This window comes from Panicum virgatum, chromosome 7K (genome assembly GCF_016808335.1).
Source record: "Panicum virgatum strain AP13 chromosome 7K, P.virgatum_v5, whole genome shotgun sequence".
NCBI classification, from domain to species: domain Eukaryota; kingdom Viridiplantae; phylum Streptophyta; class Magnoliopsida; order Poales; family Poaceae; genus Panicum; species Panicum virgatum.
The window spans coordinates 11,620,821-11,643,902 of record NC_053142.1 but is presented as its reverse complement, the minus strand read 5'-3'; positions in this window follow the sequence as shown (position 1 = coordinate 11,643,902).

The following is a 23,082-nucleotide window of genomic DNA, read 5'->3' as shown; positions in this document are numbered from 1 at the left end:
CCTCTACAAAACTATAAAACCTATACTAACCTAAGTGTCCTTCTCAACCTTACGACACTTAGGACTAGAAAGATCCTTAGTCTTGATATATATTTGAGTTGAATACCGAGATCGCCTTTATGAATAATGAAATTGAGGGGCCTCTTTAACATATGGCCAAATGAGCAATAATGTTTCATTAAGCTGTACAAACTCATTAGTCACAATAATGGTTGTCATTAATCACCGAAACATACTTAGAGGGCCTAGATGCTTACAATCTCCCCCTTTTTGGTGATTAATGACAACACAAACATAAATAATAACGAGAGAGCGAGAAAGATAATACAGGAGAAACACAAGCAAACTCGAAAGAGAACCAAGGAGCTCAACGGCTCAAACGGAATCCATAGATATGTCTCAAAGCACAGCAGACTCAAGAATCAAATGTACATATCCATGAACTAACATCAAATGAGATATAAAACATCAAAGTCCTGAAACTACGAGCTCTCTCTAGCTCTACTCTCCCCTGACTCCAACTCCCCCTAACTCTCTCCCCCTTTGGCATCAAAGCACCAAAAAGGCGAGCTACTGGTCCGGCTGTCGCGGCACGGCGAGGAAGCGGTCCGGGTCATCGTCGTCGAACGGAGAGCCCTCAGTGACGGACGGGAGCCGAGGGTCTGAGCTGACTGGAGGTGTAGCTGTCGTGGAGGCTCTCGTGCTGGCACTACCTAGAAGAGGGTCTGTTAAAGTGGTAGCCAGGTCAGCAGAAGAAGTGTCAACATCTGAAGTCATGACTGCTGAAGCTACCGGCTGCGTCGACTGCGGAACTATAGACTTCTCTCATCCTCCCCCTGAAGGTAGTGTCTGTGGTACGACGGGGATGGCGACTGACTGAACTGCCGACGGTGAGTCCTGAAAGAGCGTAGTCGCTGGCAGTGGTGGGAAGAGCGGACGACCAGCAGACCCAAGGAGTGCGGACATCGAGAATGTGGTCTCCGGTGTCGCCGAAATAGCTGGGCTGCAGTAGGGGCTGGAGCTGGAGTGACTGCGAGCTGAGGTGCACCAACACCATGAAGTCCTGGCTGCTGAGGGGTGAGTCCAGTGTGAGTGTAAAGCGGTGTGATCATCCCGAACATCGCCATCATGCCCTGCTGCATCTGCTGAACTGAGCGTCTGTCCTCTGTGAAAATCGGTCAATGAGCCCGACAAAACGCTCCTCGGCTGCAGCACGCTCTCGGGCAGCCTCCCTCTGAATGGCTGCTAGCTGAGCCTCATGAGCTCTCCTGGCCTCCTCCTGTGCTATCCGATCCTCTCTCTGCTGAGTGACAAGCTGCTAAAGGAGAGAGGTGAGCTCGGACGGCTGAGTCACCTTGGACTCTGAGATAGTAGCAGTTGCGGGTGACGAAGGAGCTGGCACTCTGGACCCTCCTGCCTCGTGGTCGTGACTAGCTAGGGCTGCAGGAAAGTACTCATCCTCCTCGGAGGAGTCTAACTCAAGCTCAGACTAGTGTATCTCATCATCTCCTCCGGGAAGTTGTGCCTCTGCTGCCAGAAGTGCCTCGTCCTCTTTTGCTACTCGGGCATGTGTCTCAGGTGAAAGCTGTGCCATGGCAGTTCTCTCGGCCTGTCTGCCTCTCCTCCGATCCTGGGGAGCTGTCGGACGGTAAACTGGGAACCGGGGAGCCTCATCCTGATGGTATACTGCACTGACGGGTGACTCAGCTGGCACGATCATAGAACAGATATAACTGATCCAGTGAGCATAAGGAAACTGACGTACAACACCCATCCCATCAGTGATCACATCCTCGATCTCAGCTAGAATAAAGTCCACTATATCAAACGGCTCGTGAGTGAGGATGTGAAGTAGTAGCAGCTACTCCTCGGTAACAGAGTCCTCCGGAGGGCCATGTGAACTGCATATGCCTCTGGGGTCAGCAAGCTGGGGACTCTGGCATATGAGGCTGGAAACGGCTGGCGGAAGCACTGAGATATCGCCTCGTGAGAAGGTGCAATCCCGCCAATCATAGCTCTGCACGGTGGATCTGCATCTTCGTATACCATCTCGTGCAGAGAGACATCGACCAAGTCGACTCCAAGGATCCCTGCAATGGTCGCCCTCGACAGACCAAAGACCTGGCCTCCAAACACGAAGTGCATGTCTTTGCGCTCGGGAGCTATCCAGGCTGTGGCGTAGAACACTCTGACCCAGTCCTCAATATACCTGTTCTGCTCCATCTGAAGTAGCCTGGGTAGATCTCTGAAGTGTGCAAAGTGCTCTCTGATGTCTGCTCCCCCTGCGGCTGTCCTCAGAGAGACCCAGTCTAGCACTCTATGTGGGAAGATCCTGTGGCCCCTCCTCTGGTAGGTCTCGTAGAAACTGGCCTGAAGAAGCGTCCAGAACCTACGGTCAACCCTGCTGTCACGTGTCACGGGAAACCAGTCCTCCTCTGCTACACTCCACCTGAGCCTCTTGACCTTCGCCGCATTGGCCTTGGTCAAGTTCTGGAGCAGCACACCTGGCTCCAGACGCACAATAGTGTCCATACGGAACACTGCGCTCGGTCTCTAGGGCCTCGGCTCTGCGAGCTACAGCTGCAGCTGTGGACCTGCGAGGCTCCTGTGGCTGGTGACCTCCTCGCGTCCTCGGTCCAGTGCGACGCTCGGTCGCTGGCGAAGTCTCCGCTGCTGGGGATGTCTGCCGAGTGCGGCCAGAACGACGTGGAGTCGGTGACCCCTAAGACACTAAACGTTATATCGGGCCTAGATGCGGTAAGGTAAAGCAAAGACCCTATCATAGAGCGATAGAGGGATTGATCAAACGGTTTACCGTCCACATCCAAGTCGAGATGCCCATTGGTTGCCATGGGTGTCTTGATCGGCTTGCATTCATCCATCTTGAACTTCTTCAAGATATCTTTAGTATACTTTTCTTGATGGATGAATGTCCCTTCCTTCAATTGTTTGACTTGAAAACCAAGGAAGAAGGTCAATTCGCCGATCATGGACATCTCGAATTCCCTAGACATCATGGTAGCAAACTCATGGCTTAGTGAATCATTAGTTGATCCAAAGATAATATCGTTAACATAAATTTGACAAATGAAAAGATCCCCGTTGAAGTCTTTTGTGAACAATGTGGTGTCCACCCTCCCGATCTTGAAGCCTTGCATGATTAGGAAGTCACGAAGCCTCTCATACCAAGCCCTTGGAGCTTGTTTGAGCCCATAGAGTGCCTTGTGCAACCTATAAACATGGTTAGGATTCCTCGGATCTTCAAACCCGGGAGGTTGCTCAACATAAACAAGTTTGTTAATAACGCCATTTAAGAATGCACTTTTCACATCCATTTGATATAACTTGATATTATGATGTGAAGAGTAAGCAAGAAGGATGCGGATAGCTTCAAGTCTTGCAACCGGAGCAAAAGTTTCACCAAAATCCAAACCTTCGACTTGAGAAAACCCTTTTGCCACAAGTCTTGCTTTGTTGCGTATCACCACCCCATGTTCATCTTGCTTGTTTCAGAAGACCCACTTAGTGCCGATGATGTTCTTGTCTTTCGGAGGAGCTTCGAGGACCCAGACTTCATTGCGGGTGAAGTTGTTCAATTCTTCTTGCATGGCCATCACCCAATCCGAGTCCTCAAGCGCTTCCTCTATGCTAGTGGGTTCAATACAAGAAACAAACGAGTAATGTTCGCAAAATAGAGCATGTTTAGAACGAGTTCTTACTCTCTTGGAAGGACTACCAATGATTTGATCAATTGGATGATCCTTGGTGATACGACCATGCTTCACTAGCGGTACATGCGTGGATGTTTGTTGGGGTGGATCATGAGTGACTTGTACTTGTGGTGGAACATTTTGCTCTTCTTGTTCTTGGACTTGGGGTGTTGGCGTTGGAACACTTTCTTGAGATTGTGGATCATCTTTTTCTTGATCTTCATTCACTTGGGGTGCCATGGAGGTGCTTGGTGTAGATGAGGAAGGTACTCCCCCTTGATCATTTCCTTCTTGCACCTCTTCCGGCTTGATATCCCCAATGGACATCTTCTTCAAGGCTTCATCAATCTCCTCATCACCTACATTGTCATAGCCAACAATCTCCTCTTGGGAGACATTAGATTCATCAAACTCCACATCACATGTTTCTTCAACTAACCCGGAGGTTTGATTGAATACTCTATATGCTTTGGAGTTTGATGCATAACCAAGAAAGAAACCTTCATCACATCTACTCTCAAACTTACCGAGACTTTTCTTCTTATAAATGAAGCATTTGCAACCAAAGACTCAAAAGTAGGATATATTTGGTTTCTTCCCTGTGATGAGCTCATATGGAGTTTTCTTGAGGAGTCGGTGGGGATACACTCGGTTGGATGCATGGCAAGCCGTATTGATTGCTTCCGCCCAAAACTTCTCGGATGTGCCATAATCATCCAACATTGCTCTTGCTAGAGTGATTAGAGTTTTGTTCTTTCTTTCCACCACAACATTTTGTTGAGGCGTGTAGGTGGCGGAGAACTCATGCTTGATGCCCTCTTCATCGCACCATTCTTTAATCTTCATATTCTTAAACTCGGTGCCGTTGTCACTCCGGATCTCCACAATTGGGGAGTTGTACTCCCTTCGAGCTCTTCTTGCAAATGTCTTGAAGACTTCCGGAGTTTCACCCTTATCGACTAGAAACATGACCCAAGTATAACGTGAAAAATTATCAACGATTACTAGGCAATAGAGGTTACCACCAATGCTCTTGTATGTAGTTGGACCAAAAAGATCCATGTGAAGTAGCTCGAGCGGCTTAGAGGTATACAACATCGTCTTGATAGGATGATGTGTTGCAACTTGCTTTCCGGCTTGACATGCTTTACATAGTTTGTTCTTGTCAAATGTGACATCCTTCAAGCCGGTGATCATCCCTCTCTTGTGGGCTTTCTTGAGGTTGCTCATGCCAATATGAGCAATTCTTCTATGCCAAAGCCACCCAAGAGACGACTTGGTGAAGAGGCATGTCATGGAGCTTGTTTGCTTCGAAGAGAAATCCACCAAGTAAATGTTGCCATGCCTAAACCCCGTGAATACCAATGACTTGTCTTCTTCAAGAGTTACTACAACACCATTCTTGTCAAAGGTACACGTTAGTCCAAGATCACATAATTGAGCAATTGAGATAAGATTAAAACTAAGTGCTTCTACAAACAAGACATTAGAAATAGATAAATCTTTAGAAATTGCTATTCTACCCAAACATAAGACTTTCCCCCCTTGAGTTATCACCATAGGTGACATGTTCATGATCGCCGGGGTCTTCAGGAGAGGTGAACATGCTATCATTGCCGGTCATGTGTTGAGAGCAACCGCTATCAAGTACCCAATGTTTTCCACCGGCTTTGTAGTTCACCTACACACATGAGAATTCACTTTCGAGTTTTTGGAACCCAAACAAGCTTTGGGCCTTGCACATGTGTGACTAGAGCTTTTGGGACCCAAAGTTGCTTGGGGAGCTTCTTCTTTGACTCCTTAGTGGTTTTGCTAATGAATTCGGCCTTCACCTTTACCTTCACTTTACTCAAAAGAAAATAGTTATTTTGAAACATTGATGAGTAATTCTTTGGTAAAGTAGGAAGAGGGCGTGATGGTAAGGTGCACTCCCTAGTGTGGTGTCCGGTGACTTGGCAATGTTGGCAATATGAACCAACTATCTTGATGAAGCTAGTCTTGATCTCCGGAGAAGGAGTAGTGTGTTGATTTGGCTCCGGAAATGAACCAAGACCTCTCTTGCCATAGTCACGAGCATTGTTGAAGAGAATTTCCTTGTGGATGTATTCTCATCTTGAGAGGTTCTCCACACTACTCTTGAGGCTTGCCACTTGATCAATCAATTCCTTTTCCCTAGAAGGAGCAAGCTCGGGCACAATATTAGTAGCACTTGCATCAATGAGTAGGTCATCACATGAAGTAGAAGCATTGACTTTTTCAATAGTTTCATTGACAAAGTTCTCAAGACTTGGGTCAATTGCTTCATAGGCAAATTCAAATTCTTAATATTTGTGAGCCAACTCCCTATGCTCTTGTTTAAGCTTTTTGTGGCTCTCTTCAACTTGCTTAGCAAGTACAAGTGACTCATTGTACTTTTTGAGAAAGTCATTGTACTTGCCAAGCAAATCGAAATGGGCAAGCTCTAACTTGGCATGAGTGCTCTCAAGAATCTTGTCTTTGCCCTTTTCCCTCTTGATAACGGATGTATACTCATTAATGAGGTTAGTAAACTCATAAGAGTCAAGCTCATCATCACTATATCTTCTTCATCACTTGAATCTTCACTTGATGAGACATCAGTCACCCATTCTTGTTTTTCCACCAAGAAGCTTCTCTTGGTGTGGTCTTTCTTCTTTGGGAAGAGCTTGGTCTTCTTGTCATGGCTCTTCTTCTTCCCAAGTTTCTTGTTCTTGTTCTTCTTTTCATCTTCATCATCATCACTTGAATCATGGCAATGCTTGCTCTTGTTGTCCTTCTTTCTCTTGTCCGGCTTGGGGTAATCGGGAGAGATGTGTCCTTTTTCTCCACAATTGTAGCATGTTTTTTGCTTGACATCTTCCCTTGGCCGGAACATTCTTCTTTTAGGGTCAAAGTTGTAACCCTTCTTGTTTATCTTGTCGCTCAAGCGTGTGAACTTTCTCATCATGAGAGGAAGTTCTCCATCTTCATCATCGGATGAGCTTTCATGATGATCTTCTTTTTCATTGCTTGAGCTTAATTCTTGCTTGATCATCTTGAGCTTACAGTGCTTGTTGGCCTTGGTTTTGAGAGCGATTGTTTTGCTTGTAGTTGGCTCTTCGGACATACCAAGGATACCCCTTTCATGAGCGCGAATTTCGCCCACAAGCTCTCCCACTTCCATCGTATCAAGATTCTCCTTTTGAAGCATAGCATTGATGATGTTGTACTTGGGCTTCGGAAGGAGCATGAGAATCTTGCGGTTGAAGGAGTCACTGTCAATTTTAGATACTTCAAGAGCATTAATGTCCTTGACAATGACATTCAAGCGAGAATACATATCATTACAATTTTCATGAGCTAGCATCTTAAAGGAATCATACTTAGCTCTAAATAAGTGATGTTTTTGCTCACGAACTATTGTGGAGCCTTCATGAATTTCAATTAGCTCTTTCCAAATATCACTTGCTGAGTCCATGCCATTTACTCTAGCAAAGACTTCCTCACTAATGGCTTCGAAAATTGCATTTCTACCCTTTGCATTCCATTTCTGCCATACGAACTTTCCAATAAGCAAAGTTCTTGACCTCGAAGTGAGGCGGCGAACCACCCATCTTGGCCATAGCTCTAGGCGGTGAAGCCTAATGATCCAAATGAGCAACGAGGCTCTGATACCAATTGTAAGGATCGATGGACCAAGAGGGGGGGTGAATTGGGCCTTTTTCAAATTTCTAAAACAAATTAAAGCAACCTTAACCTATGCAACACTAGCAAGACTCAATTCACCAACCGGCTAACTAAGCAAACTACACAAGCTATCAAAGATACAACTAGATATGGAAATAAGCAATGTAGAGCTAAGTTATGATCTCTAAGATCAAGCACATGAATAATTGTATGAAAGTAAGTGCTTGAAAGTAAAGAGAGGGCAAGAGACAACCGGATTTTTTTCCATGGTGTCGATGTGTTGGCACACACACCCCTAATCCACGTTGTGACACCCACTAAGATTCTTGTCACCTCCCATGTCACCGAGATGTGGGCGCTCACTAAGAGTCTCCGTTCACCATCCCGGCGTGGTGGAGCTCAAGTCACGTACAAACTTCTTCGGGCTCCCACAATCCTTGGCAAGCTCCGGAAGAAACACCTTCAATCACCAAGATCGCCTAGGTGCTGCCAATCACCAAGAGTAACAAGCTAGGGCCTTCACTTGAGCAAGAATCGATCACCAAGAATGGATGCACACAAGCTTCTCTCTACTCAAGTCCTTAGTCTTGCTTCTTGAATGATTGAATGAACAAATGTGTGGAAGATGAAGCTCAAGGTGGCTCTCAACAATAGTATGAGTGTATCAATGTTGCCTAGTTTCAAGAGAGAGCAAAATGACCCATTGGAGGGGTATATATAGGCAGCTCACACGAATAGAGCCGTTGGAGAAAAGCTGCCAGAAAAGTACTCAACGCCGGTTAATCCGACGGCTCTCCAATAGTCAACGTCGGTTTAACCGATGAATGTAAACTGTCCATTTAGAAAACTAGCCGTTACAACTTGGGCAGATTAACCGACGTATCATCGGTTTAACCGATGAGTGTAGTTGTCCACTGATCAACTGAAAAACCAACTCTCTGGCCAACTGCACCGACGTTAACTCAAATCCATCATCGGTTTAACCGGTAAATATAACTTCTGAAATCCCTGGAAAAACCAACTCACTGGACAAATGCACCGACGTTAATTTTCAAACATCGTCGGTTTAACCGGTGTATATAACTTGAAATACCCTGGAAAATCAACGTTCTGGACAACTGCACCGACGTTTATTTCAAATATCATCGGTTTAACCGGTGTATGTACTTGTCCAGACTCTGCTAACTGCGTTTAACCGACGTATAGAAAATTGGAGTCGTCGGTTAAACCGGTGTATAGACTTTTTCTGATTTTTGCCTTTTTCTTATTTGAGTCTTGAATGAAATCCAAATATTCTTGAGATATAAGTTGAAAACCACTTATTTGAACTTTTTTAGAACCTGAGTGACCATAGTGTGCATTCATTTTTGATTGACCATGTCCATGCTCAAGTTACTTAGCCTTAACCCCTCTTAATAGTGCGACCTCTACAAAACTATAAAACCTATACTAACCTAAGTATCATTCTCAACCTTACAACACTTAGGACTAGAAAGATCCTTAGTCTTAATATATATTTGAGTTGAATACCGAGATCGCCTTTTTGAATAATGAAATTGAGGGGCCTCTTTAACATATGACCAAATGAGCAATAATGTTTCATTAAGCTGCACAAACTCATTAGTCATAATAATGGTTGTCATTAATCACCGAAACATACCTAGAGGGCATAGATGCTTACATATATCCAACCTTTACACAACATGATTTTGATCAAATGCATATGGCTATCCTTCTGAGCACTGGACAACTCCCCTTGATAATGCCGCAGATAAAATTTTCTAAGAACCTCCACAAACATGAATTTCTTAATGAAACATACTGAAAGTTTCAGCAAGGCATTGCTGCAAATACCTTGCCTGCTTTATAAAGTCCAACAAAGCATAATTAAAATTGACACCTGCAACCATGCGAAGACACCTTAGAATTGCAAGCTAAACTTGGGACATTTTGGTGTTGCCCCATAGAATAAATAATTTGTGAAACTGTTTATGACCTCAATAGTTCAAAAAAAAAACGCAAGTGTTTGTCAGCTATCTCACCTGCTTGTAGTCAAATTCAGCAGCATGGTTCTCCTTCAGAAGAATCTGTGATGAGAGGGGATAATCGACTGGCCAAAAGCACCCTTTGAACAACATGATGAAGACATATGATTCCCTATTTCCCTCACTACATATGCAGTTCTGCCATCCGATTACTATCACCCTGATGTATGGATGTTCATTATATTTCGGCAAAGAGTGAAGAATAGAATATTATCATTTTCAGTAACCATGGCTCTCCCCATATCAACCCATATGCAAATTCAGATAATAGTACATTGCACAGAACAGTTTCGACCATAGAGAGATGGCTATAGCATAGCCGCATCATTATTTAATACAAAAGATAGAAATGGAAACTGGTTACCGTTCTCTTGTAACCATGTACGGTAAACAATAATGGAGTACAAAGGTTTGCACAGCCTCATCACTTGTAAATGTAAACAAAATAAAGTCTGCCAGCACAAATTAGCAATCTTGATATCATCTATATGTCATATATAGAACTATTTGGTTATTTACAAGAAGGTGATCCTTCCAAGTTATGCAGAATGACTTTATCGACAAAGTAAATAGTATTTACTAACCTACTTCCAGAAGGTCCTGCTGCTAGAAGATGCATCAAAGAATTAAAATTCAATGATTGAATGATGCTAACCATTAAAAGGATCTAGACACGAAACACATTTTCAATGAGTAAAACAAATATATTTTAGCAAGCCTGTAAAGAATAGTTTAATTTGAATTAGCAAAGGAAGAGATATGGAATCAACCAAATCATTTTGCTTTGAACAGCAAAGGAAAATACTCCAGCTGCTAAAGTAGGAAATACCTTTTCATACAAAAGGGAACAGAGATATTATCCTCATCTGCTCTTGTTAATTTGTAAGACAGTCAACCAATTTTTCAATGGAAATGTCTATAAACTAACATGGTTTTCCTATAACTTCTGAATAATGTCTATCTAGGGGCAATATAAATTGACAACACACATATAAGAGATAACATTGTGAGACTATCTACATTCACCACCATTTTGATAAGAGGGTACTGATTAATCTAAAGAACAACAATCCAAAATATAGAGACCATACTCATCAAAAGGGGGCCCTTGCTACATGAACAACGTAGAAATAAAAAGAGGGATCTTTACCAGTACAGGGCCCTTGCTACATGCATCGCCAAGCAACACCCTACCTGTGCATACAAATGCCAGGCAACCAGCTAATCGCAACACCTGTGCACCAAATCGCACGTTCTCAGCCTACACCCACTTGTTAGGTAGCAGATCATACATCAACTGCCAAGGGATGAGGAATTTCATCATGAAGGAAACAATCAAACCTGCATGTGTTTTTTCGCAGATATTAAGAAGGAAACAACCATAAGAGCTAGTAATTGACATCGACATGGTGCAAATTCAGGTTACTTAGGATTACAGTTGCAGAAGTTATTCCTTTTTCAGGTTAAGAAAATGATAGAGCACTTGCTTCTTCGGTAAATGTGATAAATGATATGTGAAAGCTGCACAGGAGAGTTAATTCACGATGATTTAGATTCTTGAACAGTACAGGAGCACTATAGTATTTACAAAGGCAAGAAAATTAGTTGACAGAAGTAAATTGCGAATCACCATCCATTTGCCCCCTAAAGTGAAAACAATCCAAAACAACTGAAGTGTCTTCCTACCTGAATCTCAGCATCCAAGCATACTTTTTGAGATATTGTAGGAAGATTATGATCCATTCGATTCTTGAAAATATTGTGCCCTGAAACCTCCAAAAGCACATACAGTAACAAATGCAGTTAATTTAGAAGGCACAACTAGTGTCTAAGCGTATCGAAAGTCAAGAGCAAACAAGAAAAATTAATTACTTGATCAGAAACAAATCTATTTTAAGGACCTGGTAGTAGATCAATGCAAGGAATAGCTCTTTTTAATGGGTGGGCACGTGTTTAAAGAAAAAATATTTAAAAATAATGAAATTGTATCAAATGACTACTAAAAATTAAAAAATATTTATTAATTTCATAGCAATCGATTCTAATTTAATATAAATATAAACTAATAAACGAACCAACATAGCAATGTAGAATGGGAATTTCGTAAGTGGAGTTTGCATGGTACACATAATCCAAGAAATAGAAAATCATTATATTTCAGCAGGAACCAAATTGATCTATTCAATTTGGTGGATTGGCAGAGAACAATGCACAGCTTGCTTTGCAAAATTTGTAGCTTAATCCATGGGCAGCAAGAGAGCCATTGGGAATCTACGAGTTCAGAAAGCACTAACATAAATAATTCATCCCACGTATTGAAACAGGACACCCAAAAACCAATCAGCTAGCTACATTAATAAGTTGGTAATTGCCACCTTGCTTACGTATTCATGAAGCATACGCCCACATAGTCTAAATTAAGATAACAGATTATTCAATTAGCATTCAGAAATAATATTTGAATATGTGATGACAGTAGGTGTGAATGATATATGATGATAGCCTATTCTCCCAAACCTTGTTAACCAGCCATCGAGTCATCTATCCTCCCAAACTTCATGAGCCCAATGTATACTATTTGGTTAGATTCTTAGAGTCCACACAGATGCTCCGTGCTCAATAGTTCATTCATGCTCAATGACCAAACAATTGCAGGCGTGTAAAGTCATTTAACATCCTTAATTCAGAAAATGTCATTAGCTCACTGATTCAGTAACACATATTTTAGTGCTGCCTAGATATTTCATTAAATATGTGAGCTCCAACTTTATTGCATCAAGATTATGCACAATTCATCAACATAATGATTTGCTACAATCGCCAGTTCTGCAGAAACTGTGAGTCCTAGAAATCGCAACAGAAATCGACCAAGTACACTTGTATTAGGATACGATTTGGATCCCAAAATATCGCAATCCCAATGCAGGGTTGCCATGTTACATGGGTTCAGTTAAACCTCCGAGAATTTTGAAAAAACAAACCACACGAGCAAGCACCAATAACTAACTTTTACGATGTAGTTTCATCTGGGATCAATCAATTAAGTAGGCGAGTATCGGCGGGAATGGCCTGTATTGGATTAGATAGCACCATGCAGCACACGCACAAATCCATAGACCACAGCTTGACTGAATCGGTTCCACTTAGCGCACATACAAATCGGAATTAATCGATTGCAAACGAAACCAACGGAAAAGGATTATTACTGTAACCAGGCAAACTCACCAGCAGCAATGGAGGTGCGTATCCATGCATGGAACCATGGAGGAGAGAGGGAGCTTCTGAGCGCCGTCCCATCTGGCCGCCCGTTGATCCCAAGTGCGGAGCGACCAATGCCCGAGCTCATCCTTCCGACCATCGACGCAGCAAGGTCTCCCCCGCTCCATTGCTGCTCCGCTGTGTAACACCCCAAAATCAAGCTTTGTTTAAAATTTCAAAGGAATTTATTTCAAATGATGTTTGTGTTAAAAAAAACAAAAGTTTCTTTCTTCTCTCAAACTCAGCCCAACCCACCTTCCTTTCCCCCTCTTCTTTCTTTTCCCGCAAGGCCCAGTCGGCCCAAATCCCTGAGCCGGCCCAATTTCCCCCTCCTCTCTCTCTCGCTTACAGGCGGGGTCCACCTGTCAGCCCATCCACTTCCTCCCGCGCCTCTCTCTCCCGAGTGGAGCGCCGCCGGCCGGCCGCTCCTCTCCCTGCGCCGGCTCACCTCCCTCCCCTCCTTCACTCCGCGCCACCAAGGCTCAATGGAGCCTCCACTCGCGCCTCCCCGCCTCCCTCTTCCGTTCCTTGCCCCTTCCCCTGCAAACGGCCGCACCACCGGCGCCATTAATGGCCACGGGCGCCGCACCGACGAGCTGCGCCCTCCCCTCTTCCTGCCGACCTCTCTACTCCTCCCCTCGGCCCTATAAAAGGCACAACCGAGCCCCGCCTCACTCCCAGCCTCGCTCCTCTCCCCTCCCGCACTCGCTTGCGCCACCTCCGTCCGCCGAGCTCGGCCACGCCGATGCTCCGCCGCTCCGCCGTCGCCCTGCCGCCTTCAACCGCCGCCGGAGCTTCACGTGACGGTATGGAGCACCGCCTACCCTTTTCCCTCTCTATCGCCCTGTTCCGCCGGCAATTGCTCGCCGGAGCACGCTGCCCGCCACACGCCGCCGAGCGCCTCGCCGCCGGCGACGAACTGCCATCCCAACCCCTCCATCGAATTTGCCATCACCTCCTCTCTCTCTCTCCCAGGCCTAGCCGCGCTCGAAAAGAGCCCCGGACGGCCGATTTCGGCCAAGTCCGGCGACCTCGCCGCCGCACGCGCTCGCCGCCGGCGCCATCCGCCGCCGCGCAGCCGAGCCGCATCGCAGCCGAGCCGAGCCCAGCTGCGAGCCGCGAGCCACCAGAACCACCTCGCGACGTTGGATCGAGATCCAACGGATCAGAGCCACCCCAGCCCGAGTCAATCCAGCTCCATACCGGTCAACCAGTGGCGTTTTTGCTAAAGAGACCCTGTGTTTTCTAGAAATCAATCCGCAATCCTGTCCAGTTCAAAAGTATTTGCAAAAAAGTCCTTTTTCTTTTGTTTAGGCCCCTGACCTTTCTAATTTTTGTGCCTGCCGTCCTTGGACCTTAGTTTTACACTCTGGACCCTTGGTTTATATGTTTAATTAGGTTTTAGCCCTTGATTTCTTCAGATCTAGCCCCTGGTAGTTGTTATCTCTCGCAAACAAGTCCCTGAAATCTTCTTCTAGCCATATCTTTCACGTTTTAACTCCGTTTTCAGTGATTCTTGCGCTCCCGCGATCCTTGCATAACACTCTACATGTTTTTCAACATTTTCAGTTCTGTTTACACTGTCTTTGTACTGTTTCTTATTTTGTGCATGTTTTTGCTTGTGTGATCATGTAGACGACGTGCCGTCCGCGGGAGAGCAAGAACAAGTATACGAGAAAGAGAACCAGCAATTAAACGAGGAAAGCAAGTGGATTTCCCCCTCTACATGTTCCATTTTGATCCCAATAATAGCATGATGAAACACTTTACTTTACTTGTTTTTTTTTGCATCAAATTGATGGGAATCCTATTAAGGACTTTACCTAGTCTTTTTACCTAAGCCTTGAAATGTTAAACATGATTTATGTTGTTATACTTGTTTTAATTACAAGATCATGCTATATAAATGGAACATGGAGAACCATCTAAGAAAACCGTACAACCACAATACCACATGGCTCTGGTCTTGGCTGATTAATTAGAAACTCTAGCTTGTGACAGTCTTACCGAAAGGACAAGAGGGAAATCATCATTGGGGTATAACCCGGTCCTCTTGGGGTAGCAGTCTTTGCTAAGGTGCTAACCATTAGGGAGGTTTATGCTCTGCTTTGACTTGAAACCTTAGCGGATTGTCACTTGTTAGGAAATATTTGTAAAGGCCTCGTAGTGGACCCCTCGCCACTTACCAAAGGAAGTGTTTAAGAGCCTTGCAAACCCAGGCGACACAGGGGAACACGAATTGTGGGGATAGTGTACAACCTCTGCAGAGTGTAAAACTGATATATCAGCCGTGCTCACGGTCATGAGCGGCTTGGACCCTCACATGATAATTAAACTCGAAGAATAATTAACTTGTGGTTGTTGATTTTGAAATGTTGGATCATTTATATTTAAGTGGGTTGGTATATACTTATACCTAGTAAATATGCGCTTGCTAATAAAATTTGACCAACTAAAATACTAACTGCAATAAACCATAGCCTTTCTTTGATGGCAATGCATTTTTCCCTCACTTGCTGAGTACCAACCATAAGAGTACTCACCCTTACCTAATTGCTGTTCAGAAGAGAACAATGAGGTGGAATACTATAGCGATTTTGAGGAGTTCTAAGAGCGTTAACCAGTCGAGTTCCTGTGGGAAGCTTTGTTAAAGATCTCATATATGTTGTCGGTGAAACGTTAAGACCTTCGTGTCTGTTATCGGAGTGTGTAATAAAGTACTTATTTCTCTTTTGTTTACGTTGTTGAACATTGTCTTTGATATATTCACTTATGACGTCTTCCATATGTGTGAAACATGATCCTGGCACACATATGAGGTACATCTGGTCTTCTTTCAAAACCGGATGTGACACGCTGCTCCTCCACGTTGGCTCTGCCGGCCGGGGCAAACGAGCGACACTGCTGCACGGGGAGGACGAGATCGTCCGCGGCTTCTCCCAGCAGCACGGCATAGACTACGACGAGACATTCAGCCCGGTGGTCAAACCGGCAACCATCCGGGCTGTTCTCAGCATTGCCGCTTCTCGTGCCTGGCCCATCCACCAGCTCGACGTGAAGAATGCCTTTCTTCACGGCCACCTCGACGAGACGGTCTACTGCCAGCAGCCGCCTGGATTCGTCGACCCCGCCGCTCCTGATCACGTCTGCCACCTGCAGAAGTCCTTGTACGGGCTCAAGCAGGCGCCGCGAGCGTGGTACCAGCGGTTCGCCTCCTTCATTCGACAGCTCGGCTTCGTCGCCTCGGCCTCCGACACTTCCCTCTTTGTGCTCAAAGAGGGCGCGAGCATCGCCTACTTGCTGCTCTACGTCGATGACATCATCCTCACCGCTTCATCCTCGACGCTTCTTCAGCGGATCATGGCCAAACTCACCTCTGAGTTCGCCATGACCGACCTCGGCGACCTGCACCACTTCCTCGGCATCTCCGTCACGCGCTCGTCTGATGGCTTGTTCCTGTCCCAGCGACAGTACGCCATGGATCTTCTCCAGCGTGCCGGCATGACTGAGTGTCACTCTACGGCAACCCCTGTTGACACTCAGGCCAAGCTCTCAGCCTCGGATGGTGCCCCGCTGTCTGCCTCTGACAGCTCTGACTACAGGAGTCTCGTGGGTGCTCTTCAGTACCTCACCTTGACTCGGCCTAACCTGGCGTACGCTGTCCAGCAAGTGTGCCTCTTCATGCACGACCCTCGCGAGCCTCATCTCGCTTTGGTCAAGCGCATCCTGCGCTACGTGAAGGGCACGCTCTCCTACGGCCTCCACATCGGCACCGGCCCCGTCGACAGTCTGACTGCCTACTCCGACGCCGATTGGGCTGGCTGTCCAGACTCCCGCCGCTCGACTTCAGGTTTCTGCGTGTTCCTCGGCGACAACCTGATTTCGTGGTCTTCGAAGCGTCAGACCACGGTGTCCAGGTCCAGCGCCGAGGCCGAGTACCGTGCGGTCGCCCATGCCGTCGCTGAGTGCTGCTGGATCCGCCAGTTGCTTCAGGAGCTCCATGTTCCCCTCGCTTCCGCCACCGTTGTCTATTGTGACAACGTGAGTGCCGTCTACATGACGGCCAACCCTGTCCACCACCGGCGCACGAAGCACATCGAGATCGACATTCACTTCGTCCGCGAGAAGGTGGCGCTTGGACAGGTCCGGGTTCTTCATGTTCCCTCCGCTCATCAGTTCGCTGACATCATGACCAAGGGCCTCCCTGTACAGCTCTTCACAGAGTTTCGGTCCAGTCTTTGCGTCCGTACTCCTCCCGTTGCGACTGCGGGCGGGTATTAGGAAATGTATAGAACCTGACATATATAGCTGATTGTAGTTGCTATGTATAGCTGATTGATTTGTACCAGGATAGTTTCCTTGTAACACAAGCCACATTGGCTATATATATGAAAGCTCACCCCCCTGATTGGGTGTGGTGTTCCTCCCATTCTACCTCTCTACACTTATTACGAAACATTTATCTTTGTTTTTTCCCTCAACTTTTTACCAAAGGAGATTATGCTGTTGAAGTTTGTACCCTAAGGATGCTCATAGAGTCTTGAACTGTTTCCCATATCTATACTCTAATGTCGTTACCTTTTTCTGAAAACAGCATTCACCATCAAGGTTTCTCTCCAAAATCTTAGACTCATGATCTCCCAATCTGATTATTTTTTGTATCAGCAGCACTTATGAAGATGCCATGTGCTGCTTGGAACGTGTTGTAGTTAGAAATTCACTGGCTGGTTAGTTATTTTCATCGCCTCTGCATTGGCCCTGTTTGGTTTTCTACGCTAGTGAGTACTAAGAAATTTTGACCGCTAATTACGGTATTAAACAAAGCCAGTTTACAAAACCAACTCCAAAATCATACGCTAGGAATCTTGAAGAATCTAATGAGGTCTTTGATCGCGTGTTTAGAGAATAATTACTGTAGCATCACTGTAGCCAATTATTAATTAATTACTATCATTAGATTCGTCGCGAAAAATTATTCTCATCCCTAAAAAGGTTTTGCAAATAGATTTCATTTAGTATTCTATGTATGCGAGAATCCTTTCTCGGCTTGTGTGCACTAGGAATACTAGTGAGAACCAAACAGGGCCATTGTTGTGGCTCCTGGAAATAAGGATCATTTAGTGCTTCATCGAAACTGAGGCGATCCTCCTGCAAAAATGTAAGGGTTGATGGAACAGGATCACAACAAGAAAAAGGTAACAAAATAATAACATAACTACATAAGATTGAGCACTATGTCAGGAAGCCACTATTCTCCTATGTAGGAACAATTATCTTTCTAATCGCAAGTCTGTTTAAAAGAATTGCACAGAGTTGGTTTCAAGACACCATTAGCTGGCGTGCAAGTCGCAATGCTCATAAATTAGGAAAGAGAGAAGACATTAATTAGCAACATTGGGACTACTTAGATAAGAAAATGGTAGTGTAAATATTCTGGGATGATGAAAAATGTGGGCAAGAGGGGGGGAAAAAAGCATACCCGATTTTAAGAGGATCTCTGAACTTCACTTGTGCAAATGATTCTTCAGAACATTTCTACGAAGCTAACCCAAATTGACCGTTAAATATAGTAAAAGAAAGCCATCATCAGTTAGCGTGTAGCCTCCTGGGAACTTTTTTTGACCAAAGGCATCACACCCAGCTTTATAGAAAGCGTAAGAAAGTGTTTACACCTCGGACGAAACAGGCTGGGGTTACCAGCGACCAATAACGCGTTCACGAAGGAGCTCAAGGCTCACAGACTCTCAACTGACGTACCAAAAGATGGGCGGACTAACTCTACTGGATGCAAAGGGAACTTAAGTAAATTGCGGGTACAACCTCTCTACTGAAAAATTACAGATTGAGTTAGGCGCACGCTGCCAACAAAGCATCATGAAGTGCGTCCAGCTTCGCCCAATCTTTCTCACGTTGTAGCCCGCTCCAGCTCATCAGGAGCACCCTTGTCTTGTAAATCAGCTCTATTGGTGACTTCAAGAGTTTGTCTTCAAAGACCCAGGCATTTCTTGTCTTCCGGATCGCCCAAAGAGCCCCTGCGCAAAGAAAGAGAAAGAGAGAGTTGAAATTCCTCACTCTACTTTGGGTCAATAACTCTACCAACTCGGCACATTTCGTCGGGACACGCAAAAGGCCACAAAGATCTTTGATCACGGTCCATACAAAGATTGCAACCGGGCACTCAAAAAGGATGTGATCAGCTGTTTCTTTCTCCCCACAAAGTTTGCACTCTTCTGGGCCTAGCCACTTGCGTTTTTTGAGTTGCACCGCTGATTGTATTATGTCATTGAACGCCATCCAAAGGAAGAACTTGATTTTCAGAGGGATTCTGCACTTCCACACTTTTGTCATCAACACATCTTTCACACCACCGAAAGCCATTGCTCTGTATAAGGACCTAGTAGTATATCGGCCTTTCCCTTCCAAGATCCATTGCATTTCGTCCCTCCCCGATGTAAGTTGTACTTGGCTCACTAGTTCCTCTAAACGTACCCACTCATTCATTTCGTCATCATTTAGAGTTCTTTTAAGTACTATCTGGATAGCACCTGTACCAAGCACATAAAAAATGGAGGCGTTTGGATCTCTACAATATTTGAACAGATGGTAGAACTCTACACTCAGAGGGCAATCTCCGACCCACAAATCTGTCCAAAATCTAGTTTGTTTGCCCCCCTGACTTGAACCCTTCTCCCTCTCTGGCACCACTGTCTAACTGAGAGTAGCCCTTTCCAAATTTGGGAGCCAACATTTCTAGTCAGTTGGAAGATACTCTTATCCCCCAAGTACTTCTTGCAAAGTAGCTGAACACAAATACTGTTTTCATTCTTCTCCACTCTCTCAATCCATTTGACCAGCAAGCAAATGTTCATAGCTCTAATGTCCATGAAACCAGCACCTCCAAATTCTTTTGGTCTTATCAAGGCTTCCCATTTCACCATGTGATATTTGCGCTTTTTATTCGTGCCTTGCCAGAAGAATCTTTTCCTAACAGCATCTAGAGCTTGATAATTCCCTTCATAAAGCAGGTATACACCCATTGTGTACATCGGTATACTAGAAAAGCAGGAATTTAGCAGTACCACTTTTCCTCCTGTCGAGAGAGTGTCACCCTTCCAAGCTCCCAGGCGCCGTTTTGCTTTATCAGCCACGAAGTTGAGTTGGCTCTTCGTGATCTTATTTACACTCACAGGCATCCCCAAGTAGGTCATGGGCCACACCCCCACCTTGCAGCCAAAGAACTCTGCAATATGTAGATGTTCAGTCTCTTCGATTCCCACCACAAACACTTCACTCTTCTCATAATTTATTTTCATCCCTGACATTGCCTCATAGCAGAAAAGAATGAACTTCAAGTTTCTCAAGGAGATTTGGGAGTTCTTAATGAAAATTACTGTGTCATCCACATACTGTAGGTGTGATAGGCCATTTTCTATCAAATGTGGCACCAAGCCTTCTAACTCTCCCTATCTGCAGGCCAAATTGAGCATGGCTGAGAAAGCATCACCAACCAGATTGAAAAGTAGAGGAGAGAGAGGATCCCCCTGCCTCAGGCCCTTGAAGCTTCTGAAAAACTGCCCTCTTTCCCCATTCAAGTTAACTGCAACTCTACCACCCTTAACTACTTTCAGCATCCAGCTCACCCACCTTTCAGAGAAACCCTTTTTAATTAGTACCTCTTCCAGGAAGCTCCAACTAACCCTATCATAGGCTTTCTCAAACTCCAGTTTCAAAATGATCCCTTCTTGTTTACCACTCTTCAAATCATGCAGTACTTCTTGTAGTATGACCACTCCATCTAGAATCGATCTTCCAGGAATAAACGCAGTTTGATTCTTACTAATGACTCATGCTGTAGCTTCAGTCAGCCTCAGAGTTAACACCTTGGTGATAATCTTATAGATTACATTCAGGAGACAAATGGGGCAGAATTGTCTGATGTTATTGGGGAGTTTCAACTTTGGGATCAGCACTATCTCACCATAATTCAATCTCCAAAGGTCTAGTGTGTCATTATGCAAATCATTCAGCATCTCAAGGACTATGTGTCTTAATTGGGGCCAAAATTGTTTAAAGAACTCAATGGACAGACCATCAGGCCTGGAGCTGTGCCATTCTTAATTTCCTTCAGCGCTGCATCGGCCTCTTCCAAAGTAAACGGGCGTGTTAGTCTGTCATTCTCAGCTGCATTTACTTTCTCCTGCTCACTCCAAAGCTCATCTCTAATGTGTATATTGGCTGTTTCCTCAAGACCGAAGAGTTTTTTGTAGAAGTCTATAATATGTGCTCTTAGCTCCTCTTGATCAGTGAGTATGTTATCTCCATCTTCTAAAGAGGTTATCATGGACTTCCTCTTCCTACCATTTGCACATTTGTGAAAGTAAGAAGTGTTAGAATCTCCTTTCAGAAGCCATTTCTCTCCCCCACGTTTTTGCCAATACAATTCCTCAGCAGCATAAATAATCAGCAACTCATCCTCCAACTGGTATCTTTTCTTCCATTCCATCTCCCCTAGCTGTCTTTGTTCTGATTTGTTATCTAAAGCCCTAATCTCCAAAAGAATTTCTTGCTTATGTTTTTTCCTTGCACTGTCTAAGTTGGCCCCCCAACCTTTCATAGCTCTTCTCAATTTTGATGAAATCACATGCCAATGGTCTAGACAGTTTTATTTGAAATGTAGTGGCCATTTGGATAACACCCAAGGAGCAAATTCCTCATGTAACAGCCAAGCAGGTTCAAATCTGAATTGTCTTGCCTGCTTGATTTCAGGTGGTCTAGTATCCACCAGCAAAGGATTATGATCTGACCCAATCCTTAAAAGAGTCTGAACCCTCACAAGTGGGAACATGTCTTCCCAAGAGTTACTCACAAAAACTCTATCTAGGACACTTTGAACAGGTGCCAACTGTTTATTAGTCCAGGTATACCTACTGCCCCCTCTACAAAGCTCTCCTAACTCTGCTACCTCCACAAACTCATTAAAGGCATCCATAAGTCGATGGTTCACATTACTTGAGGATTTATCTTCAATTCTTCTGACCAAATTTAAATCACCTCCCACTATTAATGGTAAGGGGGTATTTTTGATCTTATCTAGCAGCTCCTGCAAAAATTCAGGTTTCCTGTCATCCTGGACTGGGCCATATACATTTATTAACATCCAAGCAACATCATCCTCAGAGTTTCTCAGATGCAAGCTTTGATAGAAAACTCCATGGTCTTCCTCTTCTACCTCTACAAGATCCTTAGAAGCACCAATCAAGAGGCCTCCTGAGTGACCATCAGGAGGAATCCAAGACCAGAAAAAAGGAAAGCCCCTTGCAAAGTTGTCTAGTTCTCTCGGCCTAAAAGAATGTCTGATTGTTTCCTGCAAGCAGATGCACTGTGGATTGTGTTGTTGGCATAACTCTACCAGTTGTTTCCTTCTACCAGCAGCCCCCAGTCCTCTTATATTCCAGAAGAGAATCTTCATATTGTGTTATCAACTATTCCCCCAGCCTACCAGATAGGGAGGGGGATTTTTCCATTTCAGGGACCAATAAGGATACCTCTTCTTCAGATAGAGCAGGCACATCTATAGCTTGTTCTTTCTGATTTCTCCTCTTCTCAAGTGCTTTTTGTAAAGTTTCTTGGGCTAACTCTTTGGCCTTGATCAAAGAAATGTTTGCCGTGACAGTGTTGTCATGTCCCAAGTCAATCCCAAAATTTGTGGCAATTTTCTCCAAAATAGAGTTATCAGAATTTTGCAAAATAGAGAAAGGGTTAGAGCTCATACCTGCATCAGAATTCTTCTCTTTTAGCTTTGAAATTCCTCCAAGAACAGATAGGCCATCTCTTTTTACTCTCTTGCTAAACCGTAGCGCTTTTGGGGGGGGGGACACAGAACATAGGACTCAGGTTTTTTGGGGGGGAACAGGACTAGATAGCTTCAAACCAGCCCCTTCCTGATTGCATTCAGAATCAGCCATCTTATGCCCAGGCAAAACTTCTGTGTCAAAATCTCCCATTGTCATCGAGGTATCAGAAGAAGAGTCAGAAGCAGCATCCTCTACAATCACCTGGTCAAACCCCTTAGACTCTTTTTCTGAGATTGGGTTGTCATTTGCATTTCTCAGACTCTCTCCCAACTCAATCTGTTCAAAAGTCACCTGGTCATTCTTCATAGCAATTTCATCAGCTTTGACTACCATTATCTCTGGTTGTGGTAGTTCCATATTGCTATCTTCCTGAATATTTTTCTCACTTTCATCATCTTGTTCACCTTTTGGTATCTCACTTTTACCATCTTGTCCACATTCTGGCATCACAGTTTTCTGTTTTCCTATATTTCCACCCTTGGGTTCTTTAATATTCTGATCTGAACCACTCCCTTTATGTGGGGGAGGGCC